Here is a 21,732-nt window from a genome sequence, read left to right as displayed (position 1 = left end):
AAATCAGCTATTTATCTGAATGCATCAGGCGGAAATGTGTGCCGCAGGGTTTGCAGTTTATTAAGTTTCCTAATTGTGTTAAAAATGGAGACATTTTATTTAATCGTTTGATGGAGTTATTTAATGAATCTGGCATCGAATTGATGCAGATTCTTATGGAACATTACCAACAGCAAATAGAAGAAGTAAAAAGTTTGATGAATGATTTGGACTCCAAAGTAGAAACTTTTTCTTGTTTCAATGTACTAAATAAACTGTATTACAGTATTACTGCAAAGGCTGACTGGTATAGGGCGACTATTATAAGCTGCAAACAAGGTAAACTTAAAAGGGATATATTGGCTTATTCAAACAATACTGCTTATACAGTATGTGAGTTTACTAGGCATGACAACAGTGGAAACAGTGGGGGTACACTGAACGATGGGGTAAATGTTACTGCTGGTGTGTATAGGGATGGAGTTATAAATACTGACAACGTTTTAGAGAATGGTTGTGAAGGTTCTAGTACTCCCAACCAGCCCTCAAGTAGTGAAAAACAAAGTATCACTACACAAGAGGTGACTGGTGGTTGTAGTACACAGAATTTGGTCCCTTTTTATGTAGACAACCAAGGGAACAAGAAGACACCATCTTGGTCCAAGGTGGCAGAGAACAAAGGGAAGGGGAAAGGCAGGAACAACAAAAAGAAGTGGTAGCTCAAGAGAGTAATACAAAGTATGACACAGAGGTGTTGAATCTTTCTGGAGCACATTTATCAAATAGTGTTTATGATATATTGAAAAATGGCCTTTCCTTTATACCTGGGAATTCATTCAATTTTGCTAAAACCATTGTAGATTTTAGACTGTTTCTCAGAAAATTAAATCTGAGATATATATTGAATGATATTAAGATGGACGGTCAAACAATAAATTGCAATGGTCCAAAGAAAAAAGTACATACAATCCCCCTCTTGTAGGAACACTTCAAGTGTTTCAAAATGTTTGTGAATCACATTTCAGAAGTTTAAAACAGGATAACAGAGTATACAACTTGACATTGGTTGAACAAGAAGCCTTGAAGTCTTTATGTAACAACAAACAACTTAGAATTATGAAGGCTGATAAGGGGGGTAAAATAGTAGTTATGAATTAAAATTAATACATTTTGGCAATAGAAAAGTTGTTGACAAACGAAAATGTTTATGAAAAAGTTGAGCCAACATACATAAAAAACTGTTATTTAAGACTTGACATATTATTATTTTACATGTTTTGTCAGGGTGAAATAGATCACCAAACTTTTTCTTTTTTGCAAGTGAAGTTTCCAAAGATGGCTGTGCTCTTTGGAATTCCAAAAGTGCAGAAAAATTGTCACAATCCTCCATTTAGACCGGTCATTTCAGCACCTAGGTCAAAGACTGAGACTTTGTCTATTTGGTTAGATTATGTTTTAAATCCTGTGACACAAAAGTCTAGTTATTATTTAAAGGACTCATGGCACTTGCTTGAGATTTTGAAAGATTTGCAGCTTGATAATAGTAAGATTTTGTTTGCTTCTTTGATTGTTGTTTCGTTGTACACAAGTATTGATCAGGAAGTAGGACTTGAGTGTTTAAGAGAATATTTAAATAGTTACACTGATTTTCCTGGAACAACAATTAACACTGTTTGTACACTTATGAACATAGTTTTAGATAATAATTTTTTTACTTTTAATGGCAATTTGCACAAGCAGTCATCGGGGGTAGCAATGGGAGCTAGGGTAGCTCCTGCATTTGCTGATTTAGTAATGGCCAATTGGGAGAAGAAATTTTTGGTTACAAACAGTATGGCACAAAAAATTTTATTATATCGTCGTTACATTGACAATTTGTTTTTCCTATAGAAGGGTGACTATGATGAATTTGTTAATTTTGTTTCAGAGTTGAATGATTCTACTAGATTTTTAAAATTTATTATTAGTGGATTTGGTGAATGTTTGGATTTTTTGGATTTAACTTATGAGCACTACAATATGAGCTTTAACAGCAGTATTTATAGAAAATCTGTATTTGCAAATCAATGTCTTCATAGGGATAGCCTTCATCCACCACATATGAAGAAGGGGGTGGTTAAAGGACAGTTAATTAGGTTGAGTAGATTAACCTCTAGTGATGATTTGTTCTTGTAAGAAATGGACAAATTAAGAGGCTTTTTTGAAGTTAGAGGGTATAAAACGGAATGGTTAAAAAGGATAGAAAAGGAAGTTTTACTTTTAACAAGTATCTAAAGAGTATCGGTGGACAGTGGGTGAATAATAATAATCTGAGTGACAACATTGGTAAAGGTATTACTTCAGGTTTCAGTTGTTCTTTTCCTTTACCCATCACAAATTAAATGGGGTTTATTAGGAGTATAATAACAGAAAACTGGAAAATTCTGTTAGGGAATTCAGATTCGATTGAAGCCATTAGCCCTTGTCCATCTTTTACTTATAAGAAGGTGATGAACATAAAGAGTTTATTGGAACATGGATCAAGTGTTAATAAGGGTACTATGAGTTTAATGCAGAAGAAGGGTAGTTATGCATGCAGCAACTGTAGACAGTGCAGATACATGAGTAATACATCTTCAGTATTTTTTAAACATAACAAAAAGACAGTTTGGACTAATGTTTTTTTTCAATTGCAATAGTGATATGATAGTTTATGTGGCACAGTGTCTTTTATTTCCATATTATTATATTGGAAAAACTATTAGATGCTTAAAAAGATGCATTTATGAACATCAGTTAGCAATAAAAAAGGGAGATGATAAAAATGCTTTGGTGAGACATGCTAGATTGTGTAAACATTTTAAGAAGTTTGGTTTTTCAGTTTTGAACAATGTAAACTCTGAAATATTTTCGGGTGATTACAAAACTAGACTAGAATGTAAAGAAAGTATATGGCAGATACGTTTGGGCGCTGATAGTGCACCAGGTCTCAATGATGTAATTAACTTAAAATGATTTTTACAATGTATGTAAAGTAGTGATGACTACACTTACATAGACACATTGATATGTGTTTTTAGTATATTAATGTGTATTATATATTGTGTATTTTGATTTTTTTTTTTTTAAAAAAAGACTGTATCTTTTATTTTAGGGTTTAAACTTGTAATTAATCATGTGATCTTTATTATTATGTATTTAAGTATGATGGAAGGGTAGTTAGATGTTTTCTGAAGAAGTTCACGGTGAGTAAATGTGAATGCAAGCTTAAACAAGTGTCCGTGCTTTCCTGAGAAGTGGTGTTAGTTTTGACTTTTGTTTTTTGGTTCAAGTTCAGTTTCAAGTTTTTACATTTGTGGTTTGTTTAAAATGTATAGTTTCCTATTATACCATGACCCCCCCGAAACGTGCACGCTGATTGGCCAGCGTGCCCGTTGTAAATCGAGTTATACTAATGGAAAAAGGTCCGGTCCCCCGGACTTTTTTCCCTTAGTATAACTCGTTTTAATGTTAAATGGGTTTAACATAGCGAGACAGCTTTAAAATAAGCAACGGAGATCTCCGTTGCTTATTTTAAACTGTCTCGCTATGTTAAACCCATTTAACATAGCGAGACAGTATTAAAGCAACGGAGAAAGCAAGATCTCCGTTGCTTTTGTGTCTCGCTATGTTAAATGAGTTTAACATAGCGAGACAGTTTAAAATAAGCAACGGAGATGTCCGTTGCTTATTTTAAACAGTCTCGCTATGTTAAACTCATTTAACATAGCGAGACATAAAAAGCAACGGAGATCTTGATTCTCCGTTTTTGCCCACAACTCTGATGTACTGCACAGGCGCAGTACATCAGAACTGCCGCAGATTTGCGGAAGGGCAGTAAACAGGCATTATACTATGCCATTATTTAAGAAAAGTAACAGTTTCTTTTCTTAAATAATGTCATGGTATAATAGCAATAACCCACTTCTGGGTGTGGGTAATGCTAATTTTACCCACAGTTTGCTTTGTTTGGTCCGGGCTTCTCGGGACCAAACCACGCCAACCGTGGGTAATATTGCTATACTACTTAACATTTCAAACTGTAGCAGGGAGTCCTTGCTGTATATTTTGCAGTTAGAAATGTTAATTTCCAGTCACTTGCTGATTGCAAACTGATAGGGAGCAATGAAGGTAAGCACATGTAAATAAGGAGAAACAGACAATGCAAGAGACAGGAGTAGAACAAAAAAAGTGAATAGAAAGGGTGGATGGAGCAAGTAAAGCAAGAGTCACTGTTTTCATCAAAGAAGCATAAGTTCAACAGCATAAACTTTTACAAGAAAGCTTAAAAACATAATGGATTTTTTGATACTCAGGTAAAAGAAATATATTGGCAGACATAGCTTATCAGTATAACTGTGCAAGTCATATCCTACATAAATATCGACTACAAGTAGGATAACACTTATTCAGCCCTTTAGTTTTTATGATCATCCTACATGATAAAGGTGCTTGTTAGAAGATATTAATCTAATAAGTGTTATGTGTTTTAAGTCCAAATGCGTTTTGCAAAGCAACTCAGCGGGCAAAGGCCTTCTCAATTATTCCGTAGCTAGTAAACAGAATTCTATTGCTTAATCTTAGTTTGTTTTGCATGCAGCATTTTGAAACATAGTCCAGTGTAAGCAGTAGAACAGGTAAGCATGTTCTAACCCATAGACATATTATTCCAAAGTTACTGAAATGCACGTAAGAGCTCAGTCAGACATTTATATCTGGAGCAATTAAGATACTTCATGCCTGCCTTAACATAAGCAGAGCCTTCCTTAAAACACCTGACAGCTGGAAAACTATGTTGTGGTACCCATGAGCTACAAGTACAGACTAAAGCATGAAGGAAATAAGAGTGATTAATGGGAAATCCCATGGAGGAGCAACACTATCTAATGAGCCCACGCATGTACATCACACCATGAAGAACCTAAGGTCAGCTTCCATGCTATGAGTATACAAACACTTTTGCAATTTAATATATTAGCCTATCTCTTAGAATGTCATTAAACAGTAAAACAGCACAGGAAAAGCATTTTTTGTTAGTTTTAACCAGTTATACATTGATTAGCTTTAGATAACTGCAGGAGTATTGCAGTTTCTGACTTGCTTAACAAATATTTCTTGAAAGACTCCATATAGTTTTACAAATATATCTCAAAACATTTCTATTGTTTTCCTAATTTTTGCATTACTTTCCAGTGTTTACAACACTTATCTTTTTATTTAATTATTTATGTTGCTGAATAAAATTTCTCGGAATCTTGGATACTTGCCACCCAACTGTATTAATCGGTCTGCCTCAACAAGTCATTTTAAGGTATTATTTAGTTTTTATTTATTGACATTTGTTTACCAGGAAAGTCCGACTGAGTTGGAGCCCATTTTGGAGGAGAGGGGAAAGCTCAAAAGTATTATAAAACATTTTAAGAATAATAATTATACAGTCATTAAAAATAATACAAAAACAAATACAGTTTAAATAAGTATACCAAATCAGGCATAATATGAAATCATTGATTAAGATTAAATACAAGTTATATGACAATGATTTAACAGTTAGAGAAATTAAAGCTGATCTAGTTTAATACAAACAGGAATTACAATATAAAATAAGAGAAAAGCAGGATTATGATATATTTAGACAGAAAGCTAGATGAGATGAACTGATAAAAGTAGGGAAGTAAGTGACAAAGGGAGAATAAGCAGATATGGGTATGAATACCTATTTGTCCAGGTTTAGGGATATAGTTTATCCTGGTGTTGAACAAGAACAGAACCAGCTTTTGGCTTGGAAGCCTTTCAGAATAGTTTTGAAGGATGGGAGGCAGGGTATTGACCTGATGGATAGAGATAAGGAGTCCTAGGCCTTACCGATATGGGAGGAGTATGGACAATGCCCATCAGATTTAATAGGTTTGTGGACAGACAGGAGTTTTTGGCTATTGCAATGACTGACTAGGAACACAGTTGTGTAGAATGTTATTTAGTACCAGACAAGCAGATGGATTCTGGAAAATATTATAGGTGATAAGAAGTTGTGTATATGTTAGTTGATGTGGCAGTTCTAATCAGTTTAGGCTTTTTAGTGCTATACAGTGATGGGTTCTGAAAGGAGTATTTACTGCAAATTTATCAACTTTGTTATAACATTGTTCAAGTTTGATTTTTTTGATGCCTGGAGGTCAGTAAGAATAGGAGTACTATAAAGAAGTGTGGGGAGGAGATAAGTAGTGGCTTGTGTAGCTTTACTTGTGTCGGTGAGAAAGTTTTTGGCTCTATTTTCTTTTCATATGTTTTAATATTGATTACATCCCAGTACATGTTTGCAATTATTTTATAGGATGTTTAATTAGAAAATGTATAGGTGTGTGTGTGTGTGTGTGTGTGTGTGTGTGTGTGTGTGTGTGTGTGTGTGTGTGTTTATGTGTGTGTGTGTGTGTGTGTGTGTGTGTGTGTGTGTGTGTGTGTGTGTGTGTGTGTGTGTGTGTGTGTGTGTGTGGCTGTGCATCTATGAAGATCTTTGCAGCACAACTGATAGCACACCTGCTTTTGAACTCTGAACTTGACGATCATGTGTGATTGATACTGACATGTGACTGAAGAATGACAGGGTGCTGTACTGCTGTGAAATGCTGCAATACAGATGAAATGGTAAACTGAGGCCAGCGAGGTCCATTGTATCACTCCTGATGATATTGCTCTCTTGTTAGCTGCAAAGGTTTAATGAAAAAGTGTTTTGTATATAAAAGAAGGATGACATTTTAAACATAAAATAACCAACGTGAAGCAACCAAACAGTCCATTATTATCTTACATTATTTAGAAAATGAGGAAGAACAAAAATATTACATCATAAAATGACCATTTGAAATGTCAGATCTTCATTCATTTTGTCCTTTTCCTATAAAGCATCTCTATCACTATACAAAACATTTTCATTTTTCATTTATGCTTTATAGCAAAATCCTTATTAATTTTCTTAAACTTATTTAAGCTTTTGTAAAATAAAAAGGCACGTTGTATACCAAATATGCCCAGTACATACAGCTATTTCATCTCTCCATTCACTTTTCTGTATGCCTCATTCCCCATTTGTTGTACCCAAAACAACACCATATATGATGTTTTCTAAGGATGAAAGAACCTAAGCTATGACAATCTGCAGCCATAAATATTTAATATAACAGCATTTAAATAATAAATGCAAGACAGCTTCTATAAGATTCTGACAACACTCCCTGACACATAACCTTTCAGTTATGCTTTTATATTTTGTATTATTTTTTACTTTCAGGCCTCTCATGGTAAAACATCCCATTCGGCACCTCACATATAGACAGAAATCTTTAATCATTCACTATTGTGTTAAACTTATTGCTGTTTCTTTGCTTCCTGTTCCATAGCAGCATTATAAAAATCATTCCATCTCTTTTTCTTTCCACTCAGCATCAGTTCATTTTCCCTACATACCACACTCTAACTTTATGTCATGTATTGTTCAGACAGTAGTTTACTCTTTCTTTTCTTACTAAACTCTGTTCTATCCAACATCCAATTTGAAATTGGCAAAGAATTCCTCACTTTCTTACTTGTCATTTTTAGAACTGGAATCGAGAGGAATGCATGGCATGCATTTTTCTGTGAATATCAGGTATCTGTAGCCTTAACCATCTTAGCTACATGGACCTTCCATTGACCTATGTGGGTGCATTAGTAATACTGAAGAACAGGACAGAGCAGGCGAGAGTAGGAGTGGACCAACCCTATCTGAGTCTTTTATGATATAGCCTATTTACATGTGGCCTTGGGGGCCATAGCTTACACACATATTGCTATCAAGGTCCCCACTTCATCCAGTGGGTTAGCACTGCATGAACAGGAAGGGCTCTCACATGGTCAGTAATATGCAGTGCTGTTTTTAAATGTGTTTGTATGCTACCCTGTAAGTGCCATGAATGATGAATATGGTAGCGTGTACTCTTTAGGTTTATTGGATATAATGTATCACATCGTCCAAAGGGGGTGTCAAGCTGCCATATCATGACTGTTGGCAGTGCCTGCTGTGTTGGCTGAGGTTGTTATGGGTTATAGGAAGGAAGAGATAGAACTATGGGGAAGTGCACATGCACACAGATGGAGAATATGATATGTTGAGCCTGATGAGTGCCATTGACCGTAACCTTGGTGTTGTCCATGGAAGGGTTTGGCTGTACAACGTTGGGGCAACAGGCCGTCTGCCCACAGGAATATATCTTACTTGTATACTGTAGCCATGCCTCAACATATGGCTCTGAAACCTTGTGGCTTTTGTGGCATATTCTTCTCACAGATTTCTGTGTTCATGGTTTGAACCCTTCCACTTGCCACAGGCATATGTTACTGCATCATGTCACTGCCATGTGTTCCTAGTTACAAATGCACCACTCACACTGAAATTCAGCAAAGTATTTGTTTTTCTTGTTTTTCCAGATAGTACTCCTTCCTCATTACAGCCGAGTGCGCCTCCAGTCATTTTTGCAGTTACCTTCTACTGTGTCTCTAGGCATCAAATATTGGTTGTTCATATTTGCATTAATAATTTCAAAAACAATTCTACATACAAGTTATCAGATTTTATCTTGAAGCATACATGACGGCAAACACAACTGTACTGATATTTGACCACTGTCAATGAGTGTTTGTTAGAACTGTAAGGTGATAATGTCATTGTTTAAAGGCTCAAGCCACACCCACTGGGAGTTAAAGGTACACACTCAAAAGAACTGTACTGGAGGGAATAAGTTAACAGTGAGAACCTCACCATATGCAGAGACTTTTATGAAATTCGTCTTTATTTGAAGTGGCACTGTTGTCAGTGGTGTTGAACTAAATTGTTTTAGTGGTTTATTTTGCACTAATATGTGCCACTTATTGTGGTGATAATTTTAATGAGGCCAGTTAATTCCATTGTCTGTGATTCTGTGCCAGTGCACAATGTAATGTGCATACATGTCAGTGAGAGGCATGCATACCACCGTGAATATGAGGCATGTAACATGTTTCCTCCTATGTACATCATATGTGCATACACAGTGCTGTGGTGCAGCACTATGGTCATATCGTAGTGCCATGATGTAGCACTATGCTGTGTAACAAGACATTTACCAATGCACATCTGTACACATAAGGCTACCATTTTGCTCCTCAAATGGACCTGATTGAGTAACCGTGGCTGTTTCAGGGACAGTGAAATGTAAGGCTCATGCCTGGTGTTTCAGGTAGAGCAAGATTTCCTGTTTCCTGTTAATTTTTCCCTGGATCTTCAGTTTGTGCCTGCTGGACAGTCACGATGGCACATTCCAGAAAGTGGATGCCTCTGATGAATGGACAAAGACACTGAGTGATGTCACTTGCATCACCCATTCTAGTGAGCAGCACTGGCAAAGGTATACTGATCTGAAGTTGTACCACCTTTACCTGCTTTACTATTTGGAGCTAAAGATTCACACGGAGAGCCTGAAATATAATGTAAATACTTTGTTCTATAAAGTTCTTTCTACTATTTTATTCACTGTAAATCTAGAGCTAACAGTTCTAACTCTGCATTCCATTGGTGAAGGAGTGGCAGCTGAACATGGTTGAGTGCTACAGGCAGAGACAGCATCACTTCCTGTAGTGGGGATTATGATGCCTGTGCATCTGCATTGTACAACTCCCGATGTGTTTGTACCTCACGGTGTAAATATTTTCTTATTGTTTCATCTTCATGCTGGTCCTTGTTGTCTGATGATTGTGGAAAATGGGTGCAGTCCCTTTGTCTCTGCTGGCTGCTGTATCTGGTACTGGGTCATCAACGGTCGCCAGTTCTGGAGGTTATCTGCATAAGTTAGTTTGGGTCTCTGTGGCTGTGTAAAATCTTACCATAACAGTAGATGTCCTTGCCTTCACTGTTGTGGTATTCTTAACTATCTAGGGTTTCCTGCCATGGAAGCCTAATGTCATAGGTTCATAGGTTCATAGGCTGATACTAGGCTATCAGCCCTAGGGCCTATACAAGCCTAGCCATAACAATTCCCTGGCTATTTCTTCCCACACTATTTACTTCCCTGGACCCCTGTCTAGCAGGGCGACTGACATGATCCCCAGGGTGAATTTCCTTTCTCCCATCCAATCGTCAAGGTTCCTTTTGAACAGGGCCAAAGAGGCACTTTGCCTGACATGTATGGGCAGTCTATTCCAGAGTCTGGGGAGTCTCTGGGTCAGGAACCTATCCCACCAGCATGTTTTGTTTATTGTGATGACAAGGTTTAGATCCCTGGAGCATGTGGCTTTGAGGGATTGGGATTTCTTTAAGTGTAGCATGTCCAACAGCTCTGGGTTTGACATGGCCTTGTATGTTAAGCAGAGATCGCCTCTGAGTAGACGATATGCGACAGAGTATAGCTAGAGTTTTTAAGACGGTCAGCGTAGGGCATCTGCTTTAGGCCTGTGATTCTTTTAGTGTGGTATTTCTGTGGCCTTTCCAGTTGTTGCAGATGTCTTGAGAGGTACATAACAAATGGAGCATTGTATTCTATAATGGGTCTAATGAGGGATGAGTACAGTGGGACAATGACCTCCTTTTTTCTGGATGAAAAGACCTTAGTGATGAGGTGTGCCACATAGAAGGATTTCCTGACTGTTGTGATGATGTGGTTATCGAAGGTGAGACCACTGTCCACCTGTGTCCCTAAGTCTCTTATCACACTTTCGGTGTTTAGTGTACTGCCACCTATGTGGTAATTCATGGGTACATGTTTTTCCCAAAGGGGATAACTATACATTTCTTGGCATTGAGCTTGAGCCCATGGCTCTGGCACCAAGCATCTGTTTCTGTAAGGTCCTTTTGTAGAGTATCCACATAATTTTAGGATTCAATAATGGCTCCCAGTTTGCAGTCATCTGCGAACTTTGTTAGTCAGAGTCCCTTAGTGTTGGCCTGTACTTCAGAGAAGTAGATACCAAACAAGAGTGGTCCCAGGACTGAACCCTGAGGTACTCCACTTGTCACCTGTCTGGAGTGGAATTTGGAGTCGGCTAATTTTACAGTGTGGGTTCTGTCAGTAAGCCAGTTGGCAACCCATTGGGTGATGTAGGGATTAATGCCCAGCTTAGTAAGTTTATCTATGATTCCAGAGTGGGGGATGATGTCAAAGGCCTTGGCAAGGTCTAGATAGGCTGTGTTGACCACCTTACCCTTGTCCATGGCTCTGGAGACTGATTCAAAGAAGTCAATCAGGCTCAGGAGACAAGATCGACCCTTCACAAACCCACACTGCATGGGGTCCTGTGCTTCAAAGTTGCCAATGTCTTTGTTTATAAGTTCCATGATAATACGCTCCATGGCCTTGCAGATAAGGCTCGTCAGACTGATGGGACGGTAGTTTGTGGGATCCAAGGTGGATCTCCCCTTGTGGAGTGGGATAACTGTAGCTCTGTGCCACTCAGTGGGGACAAAACTTGAGGTGAGGCTATGATTAAACATGAAACTTTGGTGAGGTGCCAGTTCATATTGTAGTTCATGTAGTACACAGCCCGGGATGTCATCTGGTCCCATGGATGCTGTATTCTTAGCTTTAGAGAGTGCATGTTTTACCTGTGTGGCCATTATTACCGGAATTTGGCAATCTTCCGGTATTGAGATCAGCCGTTTAGGGGGTGAGATGGGGTGAAGCTGGCACTGAATCGATCTGCCAGGATATTGGCAATATCCTTGGGATCAGTATGTTTAATGCCATTCTGTTTTAGCTCAGAGCAGATCTGAGCATTGCTATTTAGATTTTTGACATAGTTATAGAATGCCTTGTGGTTGTCTTTGGAATCTTTGGCAATTTTATTTTCGTAACTAGCTTTGGAGGATTTTATGAGGGATCTCAGTTTCGTACTGAGGCTGGTAAGGGAGGTTTTGCATCCTGGGATTTTCCTCTTTTCTGCAACAGTTTCTTCCTTTTGTTGTAAAGTTTGTTTATGGCAGGGGACCACCAGATTGGCTTCCTTTTTTTGGAGGAGAGCATCTTGGTTCTATTTGGAATGGCACGATTCATGCATGAGTGGATGTGCTCGTACAGTGCCTTAGTGTAGGATTCAGCAGTCGAACTTTCAGTTCCTGTCTGCATGGGTGTCATGAAGTTTGTCACTTCTGACTTAAGTAGCATGAAGTTGGCTTTGGAGAAGTTTTTTATGGAGGTTTCCTTACTGGGGGGTGGGGGTGGGATGTGGATGTTAAGGGTGATTAGCTTATGGTCAGACCTGACTAATGAGGGGGTGACCATAGGTGTGAAGCATCAGTTTCCCATGTTGGTAATGACCAGGTCTAGGATAGTGGAGCCCCTGGTGGGACTATGGATTAGTTGATCCAGGGCATTGGACTTTATGAATTCCAAGAACCGTTGGGCAAAGGTGTTGGTACACGAGTTGCTTTCCCAGTTAATGGCAGGGTAGTTAAAATCAGCCTGTATTAGGGTGTTTGGTTCTATCTTAATATTTTCCAGTATGTTTAGAAAGGTGTAGTGAGAATCTTGGGTCATGGTGGGGGATCTGTAGCAAGCTACAATTTGGATTGCAGTCTTACCTAGTGTTAGTTGCACCTGGAGAATTTCAGATGCATTGTGTTGGGCAACTAGCCTGGTGGTGTGAATATCCTTGGTGAATATGGACACTCCTCCACCTTTAGTGTTTCGGTCTTGGTTTGGTGGCCGAAAAGTGTGGTAAGAGTTGTAGCCTGGTATTGCAGGGGTGCTCTCTGGAGCCTTGAACCAGGTCTCAGTTACTGCGCAGATATTGATGTTCTCCATTTTTAGGAGTGCCTCGAGAGAGTGTATTTTGAGGTTTAGACTTCTAGCATTGAGAAATATTACCTTCAGATTTTGCATGCTTGTACCTGTTACAGTGGTGGTTTTGTCCTTTGAACTTTGCCTAAAAAAGGCACTATAGGGGTGGCAAGAGCCTTAGCCAGTAACCTGAATCCCAGGGGTGACAGGTGCAGACCATCTCTGGCAAAGCATCGTGATCTGTCGATCATGTCGTCCCAGGCAAACAGATACTGGATCCCCTTTGAATGACACCAGAAGCTTAGCCAATTGTTGAAGTCAATCATTTTGTCCTTATATTGTGGTATCATTCTGGGTGAAGGCAGTATGCTACTCAGGGCTAGTGTCATACCAGCCTGGGCCACATGATCCAAGAGCTCTTCCATGTCTCTTTTCATGTTGTCCAGGGAGGTACGTCTCAAGTCATTCACTCCAACATGGACAATGACAGATTCATATTTGTACTTGTTGTGGAGTGACTTGAGTGCATGCGTTATGTGGCAGATCCTGACACCCGACAGGCAGCTGACTGTAATTTTTGCCTTGTTCAACCTGGTGAGTGGGACATCAGTGTGCTGGATTATAGAGTCACCTATGACTAAAGTGTTAGGTACGTTGTCTTGCCTTAGGGGCTGTTGCTGGGTGGCACACGGGTGTTGTGAGCTATGTGACATTTTGGTTGTGATTGGTGTTTGTTTGCATTTCAGCTTCAGAGGTCCTTGTTGCTTGGGCAGGTTACAGTTAAGAGCCTCCGCATATGTGGATTTAGTGTTGCTGGATGTGGGTGTTGGTGGTGTGGGTTTAGAAGGGCTATGTGTTGCTTGAGGTGTAGTGTGGGTGTTAACCTTCTCAGTCTTCCAAAGACTTTTGAATTTAAAAGGTATGCTGAATGTCACCATATGGTCTCTGCATAATATAGGGCATAAAGGTGATGTTCAGCCCTACCAAAACAGAATTGATTGCCCCAGGAAGAACACCAGTCCAAGGAACCCAAAAAGTAATGTGTACATCCAGGAAGGCAAAGAACTAGGGCAACAGAAGGAGGGAGCAGATACTGTAGCAGTGAAGGCAAGGACATCTACTATGGTAAGCTTTTACACAACTGTACTATGTCCTTATATTCACTGCTGCAGAGTGCCAAACTCAAGAGGAAACCTGGGAGGAGAAAGGGCCAGAAGAGTCCCCTAAAAAAACATGAAGAGCTGAACTAGCGAAACCAGCTCTAGCTCTAGGGATACCATCCAACTTGTAGTGCTTGGTAAAGGTATGCACAGAAGTCCAAGTAGCTGCTTCAAAAATAGAATTAGTATCTAAGCCTTTGAAAAAAAGCACCAGAAGAAGCCACAGCTGCAGTAGAATGGGCCATAATTAAAAAAGGAAGGCTCTCGTCATGAAATGTATAACAAAAGGAAATAGTCTTGGAATCCGATGAAGAAATACTTTGCTTGGATACAACAAGCCCCAGAGATGTAGGATGAAAAGAAACACTCAACTGATCAGATTTTCTAATCGCTTTGGTCATATCCAAATAAATTCTAAGTTGTCTATGCATGTCCAAAATATGCAGCACCCTCTCACTGTCAGTTTGTGGAGAGGGGAAAAAGTAGGAAGATTAATAGACTAATGAAGTGATTGCTCATTATCCACCTTCAGCATAAAAGAAGGGTCAGTGTGCAAGACACTCTGTCCTCATGAAAAATCAAAAAAGGAGGGCAAGCCATAAGGGCCTGCAACTCAGACACCCATCTGGCAGAAGTAAGTGCTAACAAAGAACAGTCTTCCAAGAACAATACTATAAGGAAGCTGAAGCTACAGGCTCAAAAGCAGCCTGAGTCAACTTCTCCAAAACAAAATTAAGGTCCCAGGAAGGAGGAATAAGCTTCCTGGGAGGTCTAATATTAAGGATACATTTTAGAAATTGTTTCATCTCAAATCTAGCAGCTAAAACAGGAGAAAAGGCAGGCAAGTAGAGATAGCTGATAGGTGGACCTTAATAGAAGAATAGGCCAAAGCAGCATTGAGCAGTTCACACAAATAAGTGAGAAGCAAAGGAGCATCCACAGTAAGTGGGTCCAGGTTATGAGAGAGAAACCAAAAAGAAAACCTCTTCCATTTGGATATGTGGGATTTCCCATTGGTAGGTTTCCTGGCCTCCTGCAGAACTTGCAGCACATTCTCAGAAAAAAGGTGTCTATGAAGAAACAAAACCCTATCACCCACAGTGTCAGCTGAAGGGTGGACAGTCGGGGATGGATGAGAGATCCCTTGTCTTGTGCAATTAGATCCACCCTGTGAGGTAACGTGTGATGATTACCCCTGGCTAGATGCAGAAGAAGAGGGAACCAGTGCTTTTAAGGTCAAAAGGGAGTCACCAACAAGGTTTTGGGAGCATCCTATTGAATTTTGAACAGGGGTTTCGGAATGAGAGGAAGGGGAGGAAATGCATAAAGAAATATCCCCTTCCAAGAGAATGAGAGGGCATCCACCTTCCATACCAGAGGACCTGGGACTCTGGCACAAAACAGAGGAAGTTGTTTCTTCCAAGGGAAGGCAAAGAGATCCACTTCAGGAGGATCCCATTGGTGGATAATGTCTAAAGGTACAGGGGGTGTGGCCACCATGTTAGCAGAAGGAGCACATCAATATCATAGAGATGAAAGCCCTTCTGCTGGCTCTTCAGACCTTTCAGTCTCTGAAAAGTGTTTAGATGAGAGAGTTCCAGAATAGGTCATCCCTGTGAAGCATCCTTTCATGGGACTGAGTTAAGGACCTGCTCAGATTGTCTGCCACAACATTTTGACTGGAAGGGATATAAGCTGCCTGAAGAGTCACTTGACACTTGACAGCAAAGATCCCATTCCAGAACTGCCAACCAGCAAAGAAGATAAGATCTTGATCCCCTGCTTGTTGATATACCACATCACTGTGCTATTGTCTGTGAATACCTTGAGAGGCCCAGGAGAAAACAGAAACTGAAAGGTCTGAAGAGCCAGCAGAAGGGCTTTCATCTCTATGATATTGATGTGTTCCTTCTGCTAACATGGTGACCACACCCCCTGTACCTTTAGAGAGCCAAAAGTCACACCCCATCCCATGTCTGAGGCATCTGTGAACAATTTCTGAGAGGGAAGAGGGGATTGGAAAGGGATCCCTGGATTCAGAGACAACTGCTGAATCCACCAGAGAAGTTCCTGTCTGAGACAAAGAAGAAGAGGAACTGCAAATTCTAGAGGATGAGCATGTTGAAGCCACACTGACTTCAGAAACCACTGAAACTTTCTCATTTGAAGTTTGGCCAGCGGATGCATCGGAATGGTGGATGCCATGAAACCCAAAACTCTCAGAAATTCCCTGGCAGCAATGGAAGCCAGAAGAATAATTGTGTGGAAGAAAGAAATGAGAGTTAAGGCCTTTGGGGGGGGGGGGGCAGGTATGCTAGCATTGGCACTGTCTGAATCCTACAACCCAGAAAAACATGATCCTGAGAAGCAGTCAGAGAACCACAGGGTCTGAAGAACACATATGGCAAAATGAAGATTTTGGAAAATGGTCTCTGGAGAGGATGCATGAATCAACAGGTTGTCCAAGAAAGGAAATGTTTGGATCCCTTGAAGTCTGCAAAAGGCAATCACAGGAGCAAAGCATCTGGTGAACACCCTTGAGGCAGTAGAAAGTCTAAAGGGCAAAACAAAGAACTGAAAATGCCAGGAAGCAACAGAGAAATGCATAAACTTCCTGAAAAGAGGATGGATCTGAATATGGAGATAAGCATCCTTGAGATCCAGAGACAACATATAAGCCTGAGGGAGCAAGAGAGGAAACAGAATCTGAAGGGACAACATCTAAAACGAAGGTATTTTTAGAAAAGTGTTTAGATGAGAGAGTTCCAGAATAGGTCTCCAAGTACACTTTTTTTTCTGGGCATTAGAAATAGTTGGAAGTAGAGCCCTTTCCCCATCAAGGACACATGCACCTCTTGAATAGTACCATGAGACATGAGATCTTGAAGAACCTCTGGTAAAAAGGGAAGATGTTCCAGAGCAGGCTGAGTAATTCTCATAAAAGCAGGATGGGATTGCCACACCATGAAGTGCCCTTGACAAATGATTGACAGAACCCATGAATCCTGAGTGATATGAAGCCAAACCAGAAGGGAAAGAGAAAGGTGAAGAGAAAGAGTAATGAGGCTGGGAAGGGACAGATAGTCACACAGTGCCTGGTATATCTAGGAAGGAAGGCTTCAGAGTCCCCAAAAACTGAGTAGCCTTAGCAGGAGGAGCCCGTTTGCCTCTCTTCTTATCTTTAGTAGAAGGATGGGATTGCCTATGAACAAAAGCAGACTTAGTAGGGTAGTGTCTCTGAAATTTAGGTACAGCAGAAACAAACACACGTTTAAGCTCCCATAAGGCCTTACTTTTATCCTGAAGGGATTTAAACAGACCAGCAGCAGCTTCCCCATATGAAAGTTCAGAATCCAGAGGAGCATCCATCAACTTAGCTTTAATATCACCAGGTAGAGGTTGAAGCCTAAGCCAAGCATACCTTGTCAGTACTGAACCAAACATAGCTCTAGAAGAGGCATCCACCACATCATAACTACATTTAATAGAACGACAAACAACTTGAGAGGAAGCCCCTAGCAAGGAAAGAACAGACATTTTACCCTCAGAGTCTGGAAAATCAGAAATACATTGACAGGCCTGAGAAAGAAGAGCCAACACATACCTAGACATATGGGTCTGATAATTAGTGTTTATATTACCCTATCGTACAATTTAAATAGCGAACGCTATTTCATTGTACCTAAAATATCTAAACCACAAAATATCGAACATACAGAACAGCAAATTCTTTCCCAGGGAAAAAATTCGCTGTTCCAAAACACAAACACACAACACAAGCACACCAAAATAAATAAACCATACACATACACTTAAAAAAATCATAATTCTAACCCTACACTTCTACCTATCCACTCACCTTAACCCAACCCTAACCCTAACTACCGCACACTCACCTTACCTGCTCCCTAACCCTAATGTCCCTAACTATTGCACACTCACCTTACCCCGATCCATTCCTACACTTACCTTAACCCGGTCCGTAACCTTCATTCGCATACTTACCTTACCCCGGTTAGTAACCTTCCCACCACAGTAGAGTAAATAGTAAAGCCATGGAACGGACAACCGAAATCTTACCCTAGGTAAGATTTTGAAGTTCCGTGGCTTCGCTATTTTGAGTTTTCGACAAAAATGAGTCAATATTATAGCATTCTAAGTTTAAAAACTTTGATATTATAATATAGACCCGATAATTAATAGCCCTAAAAGCTAAGGTAGCAGAAATGTAAATCTTTTTGCTCAGTCTGTCCATAGTTCTTCTGTCCTTGTCAGAAGGCAATAACTTGGGCGAAGGAAGCAATTTAGATGGCTTATCAGAGGATATGGACACTACTGAGTGGTCAGCAGCAGGACATTAATATAAAAAAGAATAATCCTCAGGAGCCCTATAAAAGCTATCAGGCTTCTTAGGAGCAGGAAGAAAATCAGGCACTTGTGAGGCTTTGAAGAAAACATCCAGTAAAGTGGCCAAGACAGGAGGAATAGCCACAGGTTTAGGAAATTCCAACTGCAACAACTCATAGTACCTCCTATGGATATCAGAGACCTGAGCACAATCCCACTTAAATATATATATCATCCTAAAGAGTGGATCCCCAAAAGAAAGTTCCTCAAAAGGAACATCTGGACTAATACGTTCCTCCTCCTCCTCTGATCCATAGTTCAAAGAGAAGGAATGTGAGTAGAATAAGTTAGGGATTCATCAGCAGAAACCAACTCAACCTCAGAAGAATCCTGGTCCCTAGGCCTTTTAAGAGGAGTAGAGGACCAAGGAGGAGCAGGAACTGAAACCCCATGAAGAGGCTTTAAGGAAATTAAGGCAGAAAATAACCCCGAGTAAAAGCCTGCCACTCACTTTGTGGATCCCAAGGAACAGAAGAAACATGTTTAATATTTTGTTTCTTTTTTTAGAAGGCTCTGGTCCAGGGCAACAGTTGAGAACCGTAGCAGGAACTACTTTCCCAACTAAATACTGAAGAACTCTCCTAGGCCCCTCAGAAAAAATAAACAGTGGTTCCATCTGAACATCCAAGATGGATGCCTACAAAGCCTCTTCGGACATGCTGCCAGCCAGATCCTCACTGTCCTCCAACATGGTCATGGCAGAGAAATCTGACAACACAGCTGGGTGAGCCCCTGGGTTCATAGCAACCTCAGGAGAAACCCCTCCTGGCAGAGGCTGGACAGTGGAAGATTCCAGTCGTACCTTTTTCACCTTCCCTAATGGCTGACAGTCAGTGCAGGAGATTCCATCCATTGTATCTTTAGCGAGTAGCTTAAAATGCTGAATCTCAAGACACAAGGAAAGGGAAGAAAGTCTACTGCAAAGGGCCTTTGGAACAAACGCCTGCCAAATAGAACAAGACATATGGCCATGAGAAGCACCTAAGCAAAAAAGACACTTATCAGGGTGGTGTCTATGGGGAATCTATCTCCCACTCTGGCATTTACCCTTCATGGATGACATTAACACCATGGAATACAAAAAAACAAAAAAAAACAAAATTTCCAATGGGGCACTTAACTTGCAAAAACAGCAAACAGGTGTAGGAAGTCACTAAAGAATGTAAATGCATTCAACTGGCAGAAAAATGGATACAGGTAAACAGACCAATGGTGTAAAAGATACGCTCAGACTGGCATCAAAGAAGTTCTGTTTTGGTAGGTCGGAATGTCACCTTTATGTCCTACATTATGCAGGGAGCATATGGTGACATTCAGTGGATGCAAGGCTTCCACAGCTGGGAATCCCAGATAGTTAAGAATATTACAGCAGTGAATGTAAGGGCATCTATATGTCTGCTTTTCTTTTGGGGTGAAGACTCCTCTCTTTAGAGTGAATCAGAGTAGTCTCCATTAATCTTTTGGCATTATCTGCAGAGTCTAGTGGTATCTGATGTGCTCAAGGAACAGAATGCCCACCTTAGATATATAGTAGACATTCTGTCCACCTGATGGAGTCATATGACTAGCAGTTTCTAGCTGCTGGGTCACCAGAGGAATAAATGTTTTATAACATTAATCACCTAGCTGAGTGAAGCCTGGATTTGTTACCCTCTGGGACAGTCAGGCATGTAACCATAGTGATTCTTCATCCTATTCCCATCTTGGTGTTACCCTCCCTTGTGTGTTATTTGGATTCTCCATTCCTTGTTCATTATCTAACCTTCCAAATCATCATTTGTCCATCATCTGTTTGTATGTGTCCATCCACTGCTCTGTGCGTATGCCATGACAGTCTTTCTGTGCCTGCCTTCTGTTTACCTGTCTGCACACTATTCACTTTGTTCCACCCACAACAATCCTTCGTTGCCTTGTCTACTTACCCTTCTTTGTAACACTTGCAAACGCTGCTATTTTATAACAAAATTTGACCTTCCTGTGCCTTTCACCTTTCACCTCATATAGTTAGCTGACTACTTCCCTATATTGACTAATCGCCTATCTCCTTTTCCATACTAGACCCTTTCTCACCATTTATGTAATGTACAGGGTTGCCATGTTGCTGTGCCCAACTGCATTCGTGAATCAGTAGGCTGCTACGCTGCCCTTCTTGTGCTGGATTGGTGCTACACTTAGCAGTACATCAAAGCATTATGCACCGGTTCATCCATTATTTGGCTTCACATCTGTGCCTTCACTATCATTCTGTTTTTGTATGCAGTCCTTTCTTCAGTATAGAAGCAATATTCAATACCTAATATAAGTCTGGGTAGCTCTATGGCTGGCATAGGAACTTCCATGAAAATTAATGCCACACCAGAGTATCAATTCCAAACACAGTGCTCTAAATGCAGTCTATTTAATCTGAGCTAGAAATTTATATTTTAGATTAACAGGCTACAGTTTTTGTTTTTGCTTGCTCACTTGCAGTATGGAAAGCTGAACTGCAGAGTAAGCCTTATTTTACAAAACAGATCTGGGAATATTCCTCCAGAAGGGAGATAAGGTTTGCTTAGATTGTGTCACGAACATCACCATCAATACAATTCTGTTTATTTTAGCTTACAATAACACAATTGTACTCATTATTTCAATCTGGTACAAACTTTTCATTACTTGATTCTCAGCTGCCAAGGCAAAGATTGTTGCACAATTTACATATCTGCATGGTTTAAAATGCGTTCATATCACCATGATACTAAAATTATTTTATCTTATTCTCAGTTGTTAGGGTAAAGATTGCTTACCAATTTACGTAGATACGTCTTAAATACCTATGGCTTAAATACAGTTATAGGTTGATTGAAAGCAAGTATTCATACCTTTGTAGTAAGCCTATTATATAGAAGCTTTAGAGTCCATGATTTGGCTAATTACAGTTTGATAAAATTTGATGTTTATAGGAATTTTAATTAATATTGCAGAACCTAGAAGAGGAAAAACATGAAGTGTTAGAATAAGTTATGTTAAAGCTGCAGTGAGTGCAACAAATGTCTTCTCAGAGTCACATTTGTCTGGCAGGGATTGTGAATGGCTTGAACTCTCTTAGAATGCAAAACAAAATAATATCACAGTAGCCCTTCAGAAATATGACATTTAGCTATCCTACAACAAAGCTCATTGAAAGCATCTAATGTGCAGTGATGGGTGCAAATGGTTTTGGCTCGGCCAAGACAAGCACCTCACATCAGGAAATAGCAATGCTAGCAGCAAGGGAAAGCCTCTTTGTCAGTTGCAAAATAGATAGAAAAGTCACAATTCCATCTTTTATAATGAATCTGCAGATGGTGTAGAAATGCAAAAATTATGACTATGGATCACAAACAGGCAGGAGAAGGACTTATTAA

The sequence above is a fragment of the Protopterus annectens genome, chromosome 17.part0 (genome assembly GCF_019279795.1).
Source record: "Protopterus annectens isolate FY-2018-M chromosome 17.part0, PAN1.0, whole genome shotgun sequence".
Taxonomy (NCBI): Eukaryota; Metazoa; Chordata; order Ceratodontiformes; family Protopteridae; genus Protopterus; species Protopterus annectens.
The sequence above is the reverse complement of the archived record's forward strand: the minus strand, read 5'-3'. Positions refer to the sequence as shown.